The sequence below is a fragment of the Vidua macroura genome, chromosome 6, assembly GCF_024509145.1.
Source record: "Vidua macroura isolate BioBank_ID:100142 chromosome 6, ASM2450914v1, whole genome shotgun sequence".
In the NCBI taxonomy this organism is placed as follows: domain Eukaryota; kingdom Metazoa; phylum Chordata; class Aves; order Passeriformes; family Viduidae; genus Vidua; species Vidua macroura.
The window spans coordinates 22633407-22650751 of NC_071576.1; the positions used below are offsets into that span (position 1 = coordinate 22633407).

The following is a 17345-nucleotide window of genomic DNA, read 5'->3' on the forward strand; positions in this document are numbered from 1 at the left end:
TACGTGCGTCCTAAATTAAACTTCACAGTGCTGCTCCCCTCTCCTTAAGGCTTGCATCTCTTTTCCCGTCATGCCAGTTTACACATCACTAGCAGCCATGAGAATATAGTTAGGTCTGAACCTGTCACCATCCAATTTTGCATAGCGTTCCGTTTATTTCTCAGCTTTCATGATGTTTCTTCAGCGGGTTTTGAGTGGGGCTTTTTCATCGTCGTTTTGTTTTGTTTTCAGGGATTTTTTCTTTCTTTTTTTTTTGTTTGTTTGGGTGTTTTTTGGGGTTTGTTGTTATTGTTTGTTTGGGAGGTTTGTTTGTTTTTGTTTGGGTTTTGGGTGGGGGTTGGGAGTGAGTTTTTTGTTTGGGTTTGGTTTGGTTTTCTGTTTGGTTTGGTTGGTTTTTTTTTTTTCAGAAGGGCGTTTGGGGTTTTCTTAACCGATGTAGCTGCACTCACATTCAAGGCAATACCGGTTCATTTTTCATGTAATGTTTTACAGAGCGGCATATCGAAAGTTTTGCCAGAGTCCATATCTATATTATGTTTGAGTTATTCTCTTCACTAATTTTGTAAATTAAGCCAAAAGAAAGTAATCATATTTATTTAGATGTGATTTATTCTCTGTAAATATATACTGCTGCCTATTGCTCACAGATCTCTTATCCTTTGCATTCTTACTTTTCCCCCCTCATTTCTGTTTATTCCATCACGTTGCCAGGAACAGAAGTTACTCTGAAAGGGTGATATTTGCCAAGACCACTGCTGCCTCCCTGCTCCCACCACAAAAGACTGGCGCTGTGTTTGCTCTTCCTCAGTCCTCTGGCACCCTCCGTAGTTTGTCAAGATACTTCAAAAATAACTGAATCCTTGAGTTTGCCATTGATTCCTACACCCCAATAGGACAAGCTTCATTTAGCTTTGCTGAACTTTCCTCATGCTGTTTATCTAAGCAGTCCTTTATGCCAGTCTGAGCTGTCATGTTAACATTTTCATTTCCTTGTAGTTCTCTATTATTTCCTTGGAAAACAAATATTAAAAGAAGAAAAGCAGTCATTAGGTAGATTTTTTTTAATCCCATTTCCAATAGCTGACTTGATTACTTTATGTGCACCAATTTGCCTGTAAAATTCTGTCCTTTTGGTTTTTTAACCCTTTCTGGGGCAATAACTCACCTTACTTGCTAGCAGCATTTTGTTTTCCCTGCCAGCTTCCTATTTCCAATACAGGGGTTTTCTTTTTACTCTCAGATCTGAGAGAAAATCCCTCCTAAAATCTAATCCTGTTTCACCGCTGCAATCCTTTTTCATGCTTCAGGATATAAAACAGCTACAAAACGTCTGGGTTAGAGAGAAACTCCCCTGATGGGAAGGTTATTCTGTAAACATCACTTCAGAGCTTCTTACCCCTTCATTTCAAGCACTTGATACTGGCTGCCGTTCCAGGCAGGATAACAAACCAGACAAACAATTGTGTACAAGAAATCCTGTATTCAGATGTCCTGGGGAGATGGCAGCAGATGCCCGCTCTAATTTCTCTTATTTTCCCCTCATTTCCCAACTAGTTCTCTGCCATTTCTGTAGGTCAATAAAATGTTTTGCAACTGGTATAAATTTTACTTTACCTGCTTATTATTTTTTTCCACATTCAACACTCAACCCCAAATTTCTGCAGATGTTGCCAGCATTTGGCCTAAGTAAAGACAACATACTGGCACGCAGGGTCGGTTTTCTGTGAGAGAGATAGGGCAAAAGCAACAGACAGGGTGAAAGTGCTCTTGCAATTGCAAGGGTCCCAAGAACTAAAAGGGTGCCACAAAGGTGCACTGATATGTCTGGGGAAAATTAGAAAATTTGGAATAGGAGTTCAAGAAATATAATGAGGCTGTTGGAATAATCTGGTTTTGAGCAGTTTATGGTACTTCTGCCCAGTCTTACAAGGTTCACCCTGACATGGGTTAGCAAAAGTTAATTTTGAATCCTTGTCTGCAATCAATTTCATCCCACATCCCTGGCAAATTGTTTACTCTCTGTGCACTTTGTAGGTTGCTTGAATGGGAACTGTCCCAACTTCTCAGCACTAGTTTTGCTCATTAAATGCTCCAGGGATAGAAAATGCTCAGCATTCTTACCCCACATGGATTGTTATCCATCACTGGGCTTTGTAAGGATGGGCTTTTTTTCCTGCCCAGAGGCAGGAACTGCTGCTGGGCCTGGAGGCAGGAGAGGGTATGTTAGTGGTGAGGGACATTTCTGAGGCAAGCAGGAGAGGAAGCTTGGCTGGATGCTCTCTGCTTGTCGTGCCAGTGCCTTGGCCCAGCTCCCTCCTCAGTGGGCAGCGGGAGCCGTACAGCCCAGTAGGATGGGGAGAGCAGCAGGGTCATTGCTGTACCCCGGCAAATGTTCTGCCTAGTCCCATGACATTTCACAGCAAAACCTTCCAGGGGTTAAAAGGAAAAAGAGAGACAGAAAGGGGACAAGAGACAAAGGGAGGAATAAAGTCAAAAAATGTGCCGTGAAGCTTCTTGCAGCAAAATGCGGAGAAAGTCATTTCCAACTTCTTTCATCTCAGAGATGAAGCCACTAAATAAAAGGGCAGCGCAGAACACAAGGGCTTTTAATCTGTCTCATCTCCTTCATAATAACTGCAAATTTTCCCTGGGCTCCTGGGAGTGAGCCTCTTTCCTCTGTCTTTGCCTTATCTCCCCCCTCCATATTTCACAGCCGGCTCGGCTCCCCTCACTCGGCTGCCCCCGGCCTAGTCTCCGAGAGGCCTGTGGGAGCCGCCAGCTCCCAGGGCCTCATTGTTCCCGGCTTGGGAGGAAGCTCAGGGAGGGAATTGAAGGCAAGTCAAAGGGAAACGGCATCATCGCTGCTTCATTAATGGGAACCTTTCAGCAGAAAACATATCAGAGCGAGGTCTTTTCAGAGGCAGTAATTAGCAATTTGGAGCCTTCCCCCCTCAGGAGATGCAGCTGCGATCTAACAAGTGGGAGCAGTGCTCGCCTCCTTTTACGCTTCATATTTATTGTTTTTCATTTTCTCCATCTTCCTTCCATTGTCCAGCCTCCTCCTCATGGCCAGATAAGGGCCCTTTATTAATCACTCTCTTTTAATTCTTCATTAATGATAATAACTTTCTCTGGTGTGTGAAGAGGAGTTAATCTTTCCTGGGTATTGAGAAAGGACAGGGCTGAAAGGGAGGGAGGGAGCGAGGGAGGGAGAAGTGCACGGTGGACAAGGCTGTACTGCCATGCTTCCTTCCTGCCCCATCACCCAGAAGGAGTTTCTGAAGACTTTGGCTGTCAAGTTGCAAGTTGCCCACTGGAAAATCTTGGGCAGTCAGTTTGGTCCAGCTGTGTGGGTGTGGTGGGATGTGCTCACTCTCTTACCAGAAATAGGTGTACATTGGCCAGAAGGAGAGACCTTCTCTGTGCATCTTTGCCAAACACTCACCAGCATCTTGGTGTGACTAACCAGCGGTGTCCACTTGCCTTGGAAGAACACTCCCTCAGATGCCTTCAAAGCCCATTTTTCCAAGTCCAAGTTGAAACAGCACCTGAAAGTGACAGAAATGGCATCTGGGAGGCTCTGCACATGACAAGACCCTTCTAGGAACTTCTCCCTGGGAGCTGGTACTGCCTGCCTTGGATTGCTCCCATCTGGAGGTGCCAGTCCACCAACATTGACATTTGTGTGAGGTGATGCCAGGCTTGCTCAGCATGAGCAGCTCAGTGACAAAAGCTTGGTGAAAATGGCAAGGAGGGGGAGGAAGTTGTCATGGAATCTCTGGCTATGTGTGTAAGGCAACAATCACTGCATATGAGCCCCAAGAATATAGCTAGGGAGGGCAATCCAAACACACTTACAGAGCTCAACTTCTTTTCCTGGTGTTTTGTACCACTGAGTTCTTGCAAACTGATCTAGCAATAGCTTTAGTGGTGGACCTCATGGTAGCCCTTTCTTAGTAACTGGGCAAGCCAACTATCAATTAAGAATATTTTAGTACTACCAAATATGACGAAAAAGGGGAAGAATTCTACTGTCACCAGGATAGGTGGCTCCACCATATCACTGAGGATTATCAGTTTGGCAACAGTGAAAAATACTGAGGGAAGGGAAAAAATGACATGCAGAGAACCCAGGAACTTCAATGCAGATGCTGAAGCGAATCAGTTGATTGCAGAGACAGCTCTGTGTCCTTCCCTTACAGAGTGGGTCATATCCTAGCTTCACATTCCCATATCATTTCATGAGTGTTGCCAAAGAAGCCAATAACAGTTCAAATTAGTGACTCCCATGGGCCTGGAAAAATGAGTCACCACATGCTCCTGTGACACAGGTTACCCCAACACCACCAATATCAGTGTGTGCTGATCTGAGGCAGTTGTTTGGCAGCACTGGGAATGGGTGGAGAAACCAAGCTGCTGAGGGAGTCAAGGCAGAAGTGGAGAGAGACAGTAGGAAAAAAAAAAAATTGGTGTTTTGTCTTCTTTGGTGTCATTTGCAGGGCAAATATCCAGTCAGCATTCTTTTACAGACCACAGCAGTAAATACTTTTTTTCTCTACAGTCAAAGCTCTTGCTTTTGGCCCAACATCGGGACTCTTGACAGAAGTTGTGGAACAGACAGGGTCAATTTATTTCTGGTTACTGTTCTACAAGCATCAGATGGTTTTTCCCTAATATGCTCTGGTTCCCAAGTGTCTTTGAGGGTGCAGTGAAACTCAGGTCTACATTTATGTAATCAGCTGCCAGCATCTTTGGTATCCATTTAATGTGGACTTTAAGGATTCCTGATACTCCCAATGATTAGGGATGACCTGTATTTCAACATCCTCTGACAGGCCTGTGCTTAATTTCCAGTGTCCCTAATACACTCAACAGAGATGTCTGAAAGAACTTTCTAGCTATGAACATGAAGTAATATAGAAAGTGGGGCTGGCTTGTCTGCAAAAGTTGTATTTTAATCTTGCAGTGAGTCAGTCTAGCTCCATTAAATGTGGTCTGGATTTTAGGTTTAATTGTTTTCCCACAGCACCTCTACATGAGGCCAAAAGACTTCACTTGTGCCCAGCAAAAGCAAGAGGTTTTTAGGCTGTACATCAACAAATTGATTTTGTGTTTTAAAACATGTATCTTTTCTTCAGACTCACAGAATCAGATCTTCTCTGGTCTAACACTGCTCCCCTGCTCTGGAAGGCCAGTAGGGTCTACCAAATCCTCCTCCACCCGCTCTGCCCCAGTAGATGCTCTGGACCTTCTGGGACTGGTGCCTGCCTTCAGACATGTGGCAGTGGATCGACAAAGTCTGCCTGGTGAAGACAGAGTGAGCTGAAGTGAGGGGAGCCAGAAGGTTTGTGGGACCTGGTATGTATGAGCCCTCCTTCCAGTATTGTGTGCTGAGCACTGAATAGCAATCCTCAGTGAGGATTCATGAAGACTCCATCACTGCTAGCAGTTGGCTGAGCAATCACCATATGCAGGATACAGTGCTGGGACTTGTGACAAAGTACCACACCTGCTGATATGGCCAAACCAAACTCCTGATTGCTGTGAAGAGTGCACTACATATAGCTGTGAGGCAACATAAAACAAACGTGTTTGTTACTGTGACAGGCGAGAGACAAGGTGTCACAAATGCAGAGTTCCTTCAGAAAGAAATTAATAAAATGAAATCAGCTTTACCTGGATTCTTCCATGGAAAAGACAGCAAGAAGGATGTCAATGCTGTAATTTGAAAGCAAGAACTAAATGAAAAGAGAAACAGAGGGCAAGCAAAACAGGAATTAAAGAACTAGTAAATAAATTGTGGGATTCCCCTTAATCTTGCAACAGAAAGTCTGATCATGAAGCTACTCATCTCTTATGTAGCATGTTTTATTTTATAATTTTGCTTTGTTTGACAGTTGATCAAGGACTTTTGTAGGACTTGAATGATGTGGGCACTTACTGGAATGCCTGTCTACCTGCCGTTGGTGGTGTAAAAACAGCAGCCTCAGAGACAACCAGAGGGGCACTTAGCAGTCTACCAGCCAGCTGCAGGGACCTGACTAAATCCCCTGAGGATGCTTCCATGTTCAGAAAAGAAGTACATTTGCCATGGCAGCAGAGAGCAGGCAGTGGTACCAGTGATGCTGGTGAGGGCTGGAGCATTGTGGATGTTAATGTGGCTGGGCAGGAACTGAGTGCTAGCTTGCCCTCAGCAAGAACAAGTGGTGTTTCAAAATCTATAGGCCTCAAAGCAACCCAGCACAGCCAAGTGTGGGCATCACCCGCAAGGACAGGTAAAGCCTCCAGGAGGCTGGAATTATGTCTTTTGCAGTCATAATGATTGCAGGTTTTGCTTCCTGAAAGTCCTCTACGGCCTTCCTTGTTGATTCCTCTCCTGTTGTCCTTGTCCTGTGTCTTGTGATTATCTGCCTGTTTGCTTCAGTGAGATCAACTGGTACAAAGAACAGCAGGTCTTATATAGAGCTGTGGGGCATGTCACAAGTCTGCATGAAATGGGCAGGCAGGGATTGCCAGAAGGCCTTATTGAGTGCATTGTCATTCCTTTTTTCAGGGGAAGGTGGTGTCCTGTTCCATGGGTGTGTGAACTGGGCTGGGTGTTTCAGTCAGGAGCACACTTGTCGGTTGGCATGTGTAGGTTGGGCTGGGCCAGATGGCTTTTTTTTAAACATGGAGCAATTTTACATATGGGGCCCATCAATATGTAGTTTTAGAAAGCAACCAAGAGGACAGCATTTTCTGAGTCACATGCAACAGCAACTACATCCCTGCCTCAGGCTGTACTTAACCTCCCCCTGCACTCCAGACCAGCCTGCAGCTAGGGCTCACCTCCCTTATTTCCATGTACTTGTTCATTCTTCTACCACTGCTTTTTTCAGCAGAGCGTATCTGGATTTGTCTACTCCTTTCCTCTTGTTGCTCAAAATCCATGTAGAACTGCTACAAGTCCCTGCCTTTGGAGAAGATCCTGCTCGCTGTCTTTCCTGGCTTTTGCCTTCTGGGTGCTGTGGCCTTCCACAGCCATTCCCAGCACTGCACCCAGGCACCCCCTTCTCCTACCTCATACTGTGGCTGGGGGAGCTGGGGTGCTGACATTGCCAAGCCTTTCGGAGGGTTGAGAGCAGTTCATGGTAAGGAAGAACACAGCAGCAAGGATGTGTGGGGAGGGGGGAGGGGAGCAGTCCTGACAATCCCCTTCGAATTATAAACATATCCTCTTTAAATACATTTCTAAGGATAACATTTGTATTACTGCGTCCTGTGGCTGCTGATAGGGCCCTGCTTATCGCCTCGGTCTCTCCTCCTTTCTCTGGGCTCTGCTGGGAAAGGTCCCTATCTGGAACCGAGCTGGCAATCCTCCGCCAAGCAATTGTTTCAGTCCAGGGGAAAAATTAATTTCTGCCTATCATTAATTGAGAGAATTGTGTGGAGAACTGGAAGGGGGGTTGATGGGGGAGTGGGGGATGGAGTGGAGAAGAGAGAGATCGTGTTATTAACAGTGTCCCTTTCATAACCAAATACCCTGATTTCCATCAGTGAGATGAGAGGCTCATTACAGCAAGAAGGTGATTAGAGAACTTGGAGGAGCTATCAGGCTAAGCAGGAGAGTGGCAGGGAATTCGGGAGGGACTCCCAGCAGAAGGGCAGCTGCACCAACCAACCATCCCCTCTCACCCTCACTGCCATCTCCTCCACCCCTCTTCTCCATGTCAGCACCAGTGACCCCTTACTCACATCTGAGGAAAAAGCAAGGAAGAAGTTCCACAGATCAGCAGTTTTAGTGGCTGAAGAGATGCTTAATGTGGTGGCAGAGCCTGCACACGCTAAACAAAAGCCCACTGGAGCTGTTCAGCTCCTAAAGGGCCAGCTGACAGCTCATCTTAAATGCTTTTCCCTGATGGCCAAAGAAGAAGCAAGTGTTGGCCTCCACCCCAGCTACATAAGGAGGTCATGCATGGCTATTCAGAGTGTCCTGCATTAGCTGATCCCTCAACAGGTGGCTAAAAACTAGGACATCTGACTGAATCACTCAGAGAAATTATGTACAAGGGGAGGAAAACTACCCCATACTGTACTGTGATTCAGCTTTTGCACCACTCTTTCTGTGTGTGCCTCCTGAGATATTTCCTCTATTCTAGAAGTATCACTGCTGTGATACAGCCCACCAGCCCCCAAGCCATCTCACGTACCATGTTTATGTCTTCATGAATTTCCTGTCCTTCAGCTCACAATCACTCCCCTGACAAATAGCTACAGAATCCCCTTGATTCTTGACATTGCTAGAAATAACTTTCTCCCTCTTTGTGAAGGTAAGCAGCCTTGAAAATTTATCCAGCCCACATAAGCACTAGGGGATGAGACTAGGATAAAAAGTTGAACTCCCACATTGAATGTGAACGATTCTATGAAAAACCTCTATCACTTTCATTTTCATTCATTTTTTCAATATAAAACTTTGGTATCCCAGACAAATTTTGAGTGGACAGGAAGATAATAATATTTCTGCTAAATTCGAGTAATATAACCTATTACTCCCACAGTTAATAATAGTTAATGCTTTCGTTATTATGATTTTTTTGGATTGTTTATTGTCTATTGCCAGTAATGTACTTGAGACTGTCAAAAATCTGGTTTTGAGATGACAAAGGGTCTTTGGCAAGGGAGAGAAAAGATGCAACAGAGAAGTCAGAGTGTCAACTGAGCAGCTGCAGATTGAAAAAAACTATGGGGTCTGAGCTCTCCTCTTGCTTTGACAAATCCATTCCTCTAGATTCAAGACGAGGGGCAGATTGTCCCACTCTATAGGCTGCAGGAAAATCAATCCAGCATAAGTCTTACAATAAATTGATGTAAAACCAGAAATACTTCTCACCTAGATCACACAGGAGACCATGAAGGCAGACAGAAGTGCTCATTGTCACAGTGTATAAAGTTCTGCATACAGTAGCACAAATAATCCCTCTGAACTCCCAAACCAGGCAGATCTCCTACCCCTTCTTAGCTTAATCCCATCTATGCGTGACCATGTTGAGTTCTAGTAATCTACAGCTCCTCAGGGCAATCCAGACAGAAGCAGAGAGAAGCAGACCCTCCACATAAGGCAAGGCCTCCCATTTAGCATCAAGTTTCATTGTTGACAAATAAAGGACATGTCCAGGAGTATATGGTCTCTTGGAAAGCAAACTGGAGGGCATGGTGATCACCAAGATCCATTCAATCCTTAGCAGGTTCTCTTCAGGCACATACTCCCATGAGAAAATTGTTGGGAATGAGCAAATAATTTACAGACAGTTAAGAGCAGGTCCAGAACCAGAGTTAGAAACCTTTCAAGCCAGAATGATTTATGAAAATCTGCATATTTAGCTTTTTTAAACAAAGTGTACGTTTCTTGCTGTTTTCTTGTGCAAATCACCAGTAAAATGGAAATGGAGAAGAATGTCATAAATAGCTTATGTGTTGAAATTCTGGGTTATTCATGTTGTCTCCTTCTAATGATGCTGAAGGCTTAGCCTAAAATTTCTAGTATCACCAGCCAACTAATTCATACAGAATCTTCCTCTTTATTAAGAGGTAGCTCTGCACTGATAAAATTGATTATAAGGCCAACATAGGCTTCATGCCAGCCCCTCCGCTAATCTGACCTATGGCCAGGGGGATTCTGGAGACAAACTACAACAGCACAACAGGCAGTCTGACCCAGGGGCTAAGCACTCAGTCCTGGCAGCTGAACCCAAATACCCTCTCACCAAGCCTTACACAGCTGAGATTCCACTGAGACTGCTATAAATTGGTAGCCTCCAGCTTTGAATATCCAGTCTGAGCTTTTATTCTGCACTCATATTGCCCAGGTTCTCTTCAAGTAAGTCTAGGCCTTGCATCTCAAACAAAAAGTGACTATTTGAAAAACCCTCTGCTACTATCTGTTTTCTTCCTTAGACAGTATTCTGCCACCAGCTTTGCAAGGCTTCAGCAATGAGGTCTGAGGAAGAGCTTGTATGGCTGCTTCTCATCTCTCCCTCTGTGTTTGTCTATGTCCCACTGTAGCCCATCAAAAATAGAGAAAGGAAGAAATTGCATGGTTAGCATCCAGCTAAATCTATCCAAATTGAAGGCTGTGCACTGTCAATTCAATGACTAGAGTCAGCTTTAAAGAAGAAAGCATAACAGAATGCCACCAAAGCATTTGGATATATTTTAGCAAGCTCCCCCCACCCCTGCCCCACCTAGTCCTCTGAAACCATTCCCGGTGCTCACACTGCTTGGGGACTGTTGGGTGATGTAGAGGCCCCCACAATGGTTAGGTGAGCCCTTCAAGAGAAGGGGATAAGGATGGTCGTACTGAAAATGAGTTCATAAGGCAACTCCATGTTCTGATGATCTCTGCTGTTCCAGGAAATCCCAGAACAAAAGTGGGACAGACCTTACTCTGACATTGGGAACATACCTTTTCCAGCATATTTCTTCCAGTTTGGCCCAGAGAAAAAAGTGAGATTAGCTAAAGTTAAGGAGTGAAAGAAAGTGTGACACCCATACAAAGAGGGACAGGTAAGCAAGCAGAGAATGTGAGAGAAACTTCAGTAAGAAGAGTTTGAAAAACAGATATGTGACTACAAAGGGAGAAGAGTAAGGGTGAATTAGACAGAGAGAGATGGAGACATGTTTGGAGGAAAGAGCATAACGGGAGAAAGGAGGGGGCAAAGTCTGAGGCACTCATTGAGTTCAGAACAATCTCTATTCTCTACAGCACTTTCTGTTTAAAAAAATAAAAAAGGAATGATGGAGAAGGGGAGAGAGTCAGACAAGTTTAATGATGTGTGTTCAAAGCTCAGATTGGAAAAATGACAGAGAAAAGCAGCCTGTTTCGGCTCTAATAAATTGTTCTTTGCTGTAAGAGACGCCTGTCGCAGCATTAATACAGGGCCCTAATACACGGGTCAGGGTTAAGTAATTTTCTCCGGCAACTTAAGCGAATAATGAAGCTGGCAGCAGCTAGTGGCGCAGTGGGAGAGATGGCCCGGGCCGCCGGCACTTTGTCTTCATTTATTATGCCAGCTCTCATGATTTGGGTACTGGCTGCAGCGACGGGAAGCCTCCACCGAGGAGATATCGCTTCATTTCGGCAAGGTAATGAAAGCTGGGATGGGGGGAGGATAAACCAATTTGCTGGCTGACATGGGAAGGAGTGATTTGCAGACCTGGGTAGGGGAGGGGGGTGACCAAGCAAGAGGAAGCACAAGGCTAAACCAAGAGGGGTGCTCAAGGCCCTTACTTAGATAATGGCACCATGTGTTTGTGGGGAGGGCAATGGAGCAGGACCAAGCAGGAGGGGATAGCGGAGCCAGAATGCAGCAAAAGTCAGGACCTGAGAGTGTGGGGAATAGGGAAGAGCCATCAGGAAGAACAGTGGGTGCAGAAGAGACTCACAGAGGAGGAAGGAGCAGGCACAGGTCCAAGGGCTGATGGAAGTGGTTGGTGAAGTTAAAGTAGAAGTTCGTGTAATGGCATGATGGAAGACAAGCAGAAAGCAGACATACGGGGGGAGGCAGGAGCAAGAAGCAGGGTGAAAGGGAGAGCAAGGAATGTTGTCCTGTCACTGTGGGGAAGGGAAAACATTCACAAGCAACTTGTCTAAGGCATAGATACTTAGGAAATGCAGACTGGAGCTCACTGAAGTCTCTCCCCACTGAGCCCATCATGAGGAAAAAAGCTCCACATGAAGTCTAAGGCAACCCTGCACCCACATCTGTCCAAGAAGAGAGAAATTCACTCTCTTGCACCACTTGGGCATAGGAAATCCATCTCCAAGTGTACTACCTCAAAGCAGATTAGCAACAATTTTGTGGCTTAATTCCCAAAACGTGTCACTCTGACCAACCTGGCCATAACCGTTTGCATGCTCACAGTTCCCTCTGATTACCCCTGCATTGCCATCCTCACTTCTCAACCTGAGAGGATATATGCCTAGCGGCTAGGATGGCATCTTAGTCCCTCCTTTAATATACATGGATCATTCAGAGAACATCCCTAAGTCCTTCAACATCCATGCTCCCCACCCCCAAAACATCGAAGGGAAAGGAGGCATCAGAGCTCTGGCAGAGTCAAATCTGGAACTCTTACACTTTCCTTCCCTCCCCCTCTTCTCGATGTGGGTTAAGGATTTCCAATAAGGACCAAGTGTTGAAGGCTTAACACTGCAGTCTCTGGAGAAGCAGGCCAATTTCACACTAATCTTCCCCATGAAGGGAGAGAGCATCGGAAGCAAGAATTACATCAAAGAGAAGTTAATGCTGAGAAGCAGACGACAAAAAGGAGTTGCTTTCAGTTTCAAATGAATACACACAGCTGGATTAAGAGATCAGGCAGCTCAAAGCCTGTATCACAAGCTTTGGTACCCAGGATTTAGCCAGCAGGGAAGAGTTCTGATCTGGGCACTCTTTTGAAAGGAGAGGAGAATCTTTATGGAGCACTGCAGGTATTTGAGAAGAGCTGGGAAGAAGACAGGAAGGCCGAGGTCTTGTTCTGGTCTCCACTGACCTCTTCTAATAGATATTATGTCAGACTCAGGTAATGAGGTTTGCACAGCCTACATAGCTCCTGAAGCATTTTAGTTAGTGAACAGTTACCCCATCATCTCCCCCTGCCCTGCAAAGCCCTCCTTCCCTCTTTGGTCTGGGGCATTGCAGGTTTGCATGCGGAATAAACCCCCAGGTGCTGAAATGCAGGCAATCCCTTCCTGCATAGCAAGAGGTGTGTTCAGCTTCAAATTCAACTTACAAAGGCAGCTGAGCTCCCTGTAATATAAAACACACCCTCCAGAGGACAGGAAAGCAGAGGGTGATTGCAGTAATGTGTCTGTTGTCCCATTTTAAGTGGTGCCAAAGTGAGTCCCAGCGTGCTCCCCCCGCGGGAGCCTGACAGGTGTAAATCCTGCGATGAATGAAGGCACCGAGCCCTATAAAGCTGGTGTCTCTCCACGCATCTCCGCTCTGATTGACTTGTCGGCTCTCTAAGGCTGACTCTATCAGCTCCTTGCTGCCTCCAATTCCAGGCGTGATTTAGTTTGGAGATGAGAGGTGACAGTTAACATTGGTACTCGTCAGTGTAGATCAGACACAGTCACGCTGTCTTCTCCTGGCTCACTTCCTCACCTCCTCCCCCATGCTTCCCACCCCTCTGGTGTCTCCCACTCCTATCTGTTGCTCTCATTCTCCCTGCCTATCATCATCCAGTCCCTCTGTTAACTATCATATCCTTTTGCCTCCCATCACTATTGCCAGAGCTCATCATCTGTAAATTTTCCCTTTCACTTGTCTTTTCTCCTCTAGAATAAGAAACTCCTAATGCCTTCTTCAAGGAAACATCTTTTTGCAAAGACTAGGAACAGCTGTTTTGGCATGTCCTTTCCACTTCCCTGTAAACCTATGTAGAGCAATATCTAGCAAATACTCTATTTGCCAAATTTAGCCCATTTCTCCACTGACAGCTTGTTTGTTGCAGTTGAATTCTCTCAACTGTATTCCCTGTTTGAAATTAATCAAATGTTTTTGAGGAAAGAATCTGGGTTTGAGGACTAAAGAAAAAACGGATTTTGCACTTAGCGTGCAAGATTACAACTGATTTATTTGGTGTGGAAGAGGTCTTTCTAGTCCATATGCTGTAATAACCTAGATCAGCCCTACAACCCAGGTTTTCAACACAAATACTCAGATTTCACATCTGGAACTCCTCCTTGATTTAAAATTTTCAGTTCATCAAACATTTCCTGTCAATGTCACTACCTAGAACTCTTTTAGAAAAGGAACACAAGGAATTACACTTTTTATTAGAGTTAAGAGTTGCAAAAGATCTGGGATGTATTCACACAGGTTTTTTTAACACAAGTAACTTTCTACTCTTTCAATTTTGGTCTCATATTTCCAAAGCCCATTCAGTTTCAGTTCCTACTACTTTAAGTGATTTCTTTAAGCCACACTAAAAAAGGCATCTGTTCCAGCATCACTAAATAGGAGGTGACTTGTCACCTCCTATTTGGTGATGGACACCATATTGGTTAGGTTCATCCTTTTCAGTTCCCAGTTCCCACCCTTCAAATTTTCAGTATCTTCTGAGCTGATTTCCAGTAAAGTATAATATTTTCCTCTAATCCTTGTGCTCTCCGTAGTGTTACTAACGTCTATGTCGGACTTCTTGGCCCTTCCTTGTTCCTCACTCTTCACTGACGTTCAAATAGAAAAGCAGACAATCAAAAAGGCCACGGGGAAGTTAAGAAATAATGGTCAAAGATCTAGAAAACCTGGCCTACAGGGAAAAGGCTTTAACCAGATTTGTTTAGTCTAGAGAAAAAGAAGACTGGAGGAGACATAATGACAATCTTCAAATCCATAGCAGGCTGCTTTGAAGAGGCAGGGTCTTTGGAAGGTAGGAAAAAAATTGTAGCCTTAAACTGCATCAAGGGAGATTCAGAAAGCTCAAATACCTTTTTAGTTATACATGTATTATAGTCTAGAAATAATTTGGTTAGAAAGTGTATAGTTTTTCTTGAAGACCAAGGTAGGGAAGAATTTGGAAGGAATCATGTAAATTGGCTTTGGCTGGATTAGATTAAGTTTTAGCATTCCTTCCTTCTATATTTTCTCTGAATCTGTAAATACATCAACAACATTCTGCTAATGTGACAGAGGCTAGCCATAACCATCGTCCCTTCCAGAAATGAACACCTATCTGAAAACCTACACTGGAGCCACACTAGCACATGAATGATGATAATAATATGAGGCATTAACTAAGCCCTGTCTATACCTCCCAGCATGGCTATGATGAAACAAAGCAGAGAGAAGAGACACTATACATGTACCACGATACTGCTGAGAATCTGAGGGAATGTGTCTGAAGGAAATATTAATTTCTCTGCATGAAAGACAAAGATGCCTGGCAACCTGGAGCCTGACGATTACCTACTGCAAGTATTGCTGAGTTTCTTTCTAAGTTTAGGTAATTTAATGATAAATTAAGTTCTGAGCTTCAATGAGGTGTGACAGTAATTCTGCCCAGAGCTGGTAAGAAAGACAGTGTTTAGTATACACTTATCTTTTAATTCAGACTGCATGAATAATATTTACCCTAGCTGACTCAGTGATATTTTTCCTCTAAACATAAATTATTTCTGGCCAATGGAATTTCATAAAAAAGTTCCATCTCTGCCTCTGAGAGACAACTAGAGCAGCGCTGATGTATATATTCACCCCTGAGTATGAAGAGATATCATTCCCTGTACTGTTAGAACAGTAATCAAAGGCTCAAAACGGCACCAGGTACAGCTGTCCACGTCACCATCATCCAACTACAGAATTTAGGGGAACACTTTTGTGATGGGGCACATCTTCCTGACTCATGAATCTTGCTGTGACTCCCAGATGACAGCTCCTGTTAGAGGATGGCTGTGGCCCTGGATGAACCACACTTGCCTATCCTACAGGGGCATTCCTGCGTCTCGCAATTCTGAGGGCATGACAGCACCGTATGTTCTTCACCACCTTCCTAGGCACAGCCCAAGAGCCTAATGCTAAACTTCAGGCTTATAATGAGAGATACCCATGGTGGTCTGTGGCTCACCAAGACCGTTTGAGTCACTGAAAGCATGGGAACTGGAAGTGGTTTCATGTATACTCTTGGAGGCTGAGAGTATCTAAGTCCTAGCTTAGGAAATACCTTGATGAAGTGGTTCCCAGTTACAAGACCAAACTAGAAATTTAAGTTTAAGCAATGGAACCTTCAAAGGCACAAACAGAATCCATAGCAAAACTTTAGTACCCTGGAATTACCTAAGTCAGACTAGAGACAGAAACAGTGAACTCTCTTCTCAGTCGTGCCCCAAAGCTCAGCAGTGCTGCAGTCGAACCATACTCAGAACTATGCTCACTGCTAAGAAAATTGTCAGCATCATTTTAGACTCTCCAGCCCATATCTGCCAGCCAGCATTCTTAATCTTCTATTGTCAGAATCTAAATTATTTCTCTCATTTATATGGCTTTATGATTGTTTTTCTTCTGTTCCATCTAAACTCCTCTTTTCCAGGACAGAGATATTTACCTTTCAGTCTGTTTTCAACTACTTTTTCCTCATTATTTGCTCTGCTGAAGATCCCATCTCTACCTTGGGGCTCCAAGGGGACATCCAAAGATATAGACTGCATGGTGTATCTGGGAGACTATTTACCCAGAAAGTCTCATCTTGTCCATAAAAGGCTCCAGACAGGGAAGTTGCAGAAGGAAATGAGCAGTGCCAGCACAAAGCACTGGGTTACTGAGGCTGCCAGTTTCTCCATCAAATCATACCAGGGACAGCACACATGCATCTGATTTTTGAATGTCTGAAGGCACTCGTCTATGGTGTGTTGTAAGGGTTCGCATGCAGCAGTGGAGGGAACTTAAAACATTTTTAAGTAGCCAAAAGCCTCTCCAAACAGAGGGCTGCTTCCTGATCCAAGCAGCTTTCCAAATGACCTTTCTGTCTTTCTGCATGGCAAAAGTTTTCAGTTTGGGGAACAGCCAGGGCTTGACACTTTCTGGTTTCTCTGGTTGCAGAAAGTCCCTGCCTCCCATAACCCTACTGCCCACTCTTGCCTTGTGTCCATCCACTCCCCCTCCCTTCTCCAGCACCGCCCTCCCCACCTCCAGCCCGGGTGACGATCCATGAAAGCCCTCAGCAGTATGTCACAGGAGTGATAATTACATCCCCCCGCTCACATCATGCCGCCTGCTGCTGACCTCTCACCCCTCCTCTCTTTTAATCACCCGCTGGCATCAGTCACTGTGACAGGGCAGCAGCACTGGACACGTGACCTGTCAGCCCAGGAACATGACTTATAGGGCCCGGCTGGTGGACAAAGGGAAGGGAGATAGGCAGCATAAATCTCCAGTAGGAATAAAAGAGAGTGATGGGGCATTCTGCCGGGGCCTGTGTTAGCAGATTCTCGGCCTCTTGTTATTCAGCCCAGAGTTATGGTGATGAGGAAGTGGCCAAGAGTGACACGCGCTGGTCCCAATCAACCTTGCAAAACCTGCCGAGACCTAGAGGAGCCTTAATGTCACACATGGCTGGAGAGCTTCAATGAGGTGGGCGAGGGCCAGGGGAGCAGCCAGAGCTGTCCCCAGCCGCCAGAGCTGTCCCCAGCCACCAGAGGCATCTGACCAGCAAAAGCTTCTGCAGTCAGCAAGGCACTAAGTCACACAGAACAAGGACCCTTCTTCATCTCTACTGAGCACAGTTGCAGCAGGAGTTGCACATCAGAGCATACACCATTGGCTCAGGATGCAGGCTTCTCCCTAACTGGCATATTCCTCCAA

The 17345-nt window shown here is 45.0% G+C and overlaps 1 long non-coding RNA gene across 1 annotated transcript; it reads right to left on the reverse strand.

Moving 5' to 3' along the window:
• Positions 1–378: 378 nt before the first annotated feature.
• LOC128808806 (uncharacterized) lies at positions 379–5375 on the reverse strand. Its single transcript, XR_008437538.1, has 3 exons — positions 5145–5375; positions 3382–3548; positions 379–1010 (listed from the first exon to the last, which is right to left on the reverse strand). It is a non-coding gene; the product is annotated as an uncharacterized LOC128808806 (long non-coding RNA).
• Between the last annotated feature and the right edge of the window lie 11970 nt (positions 5376–17345).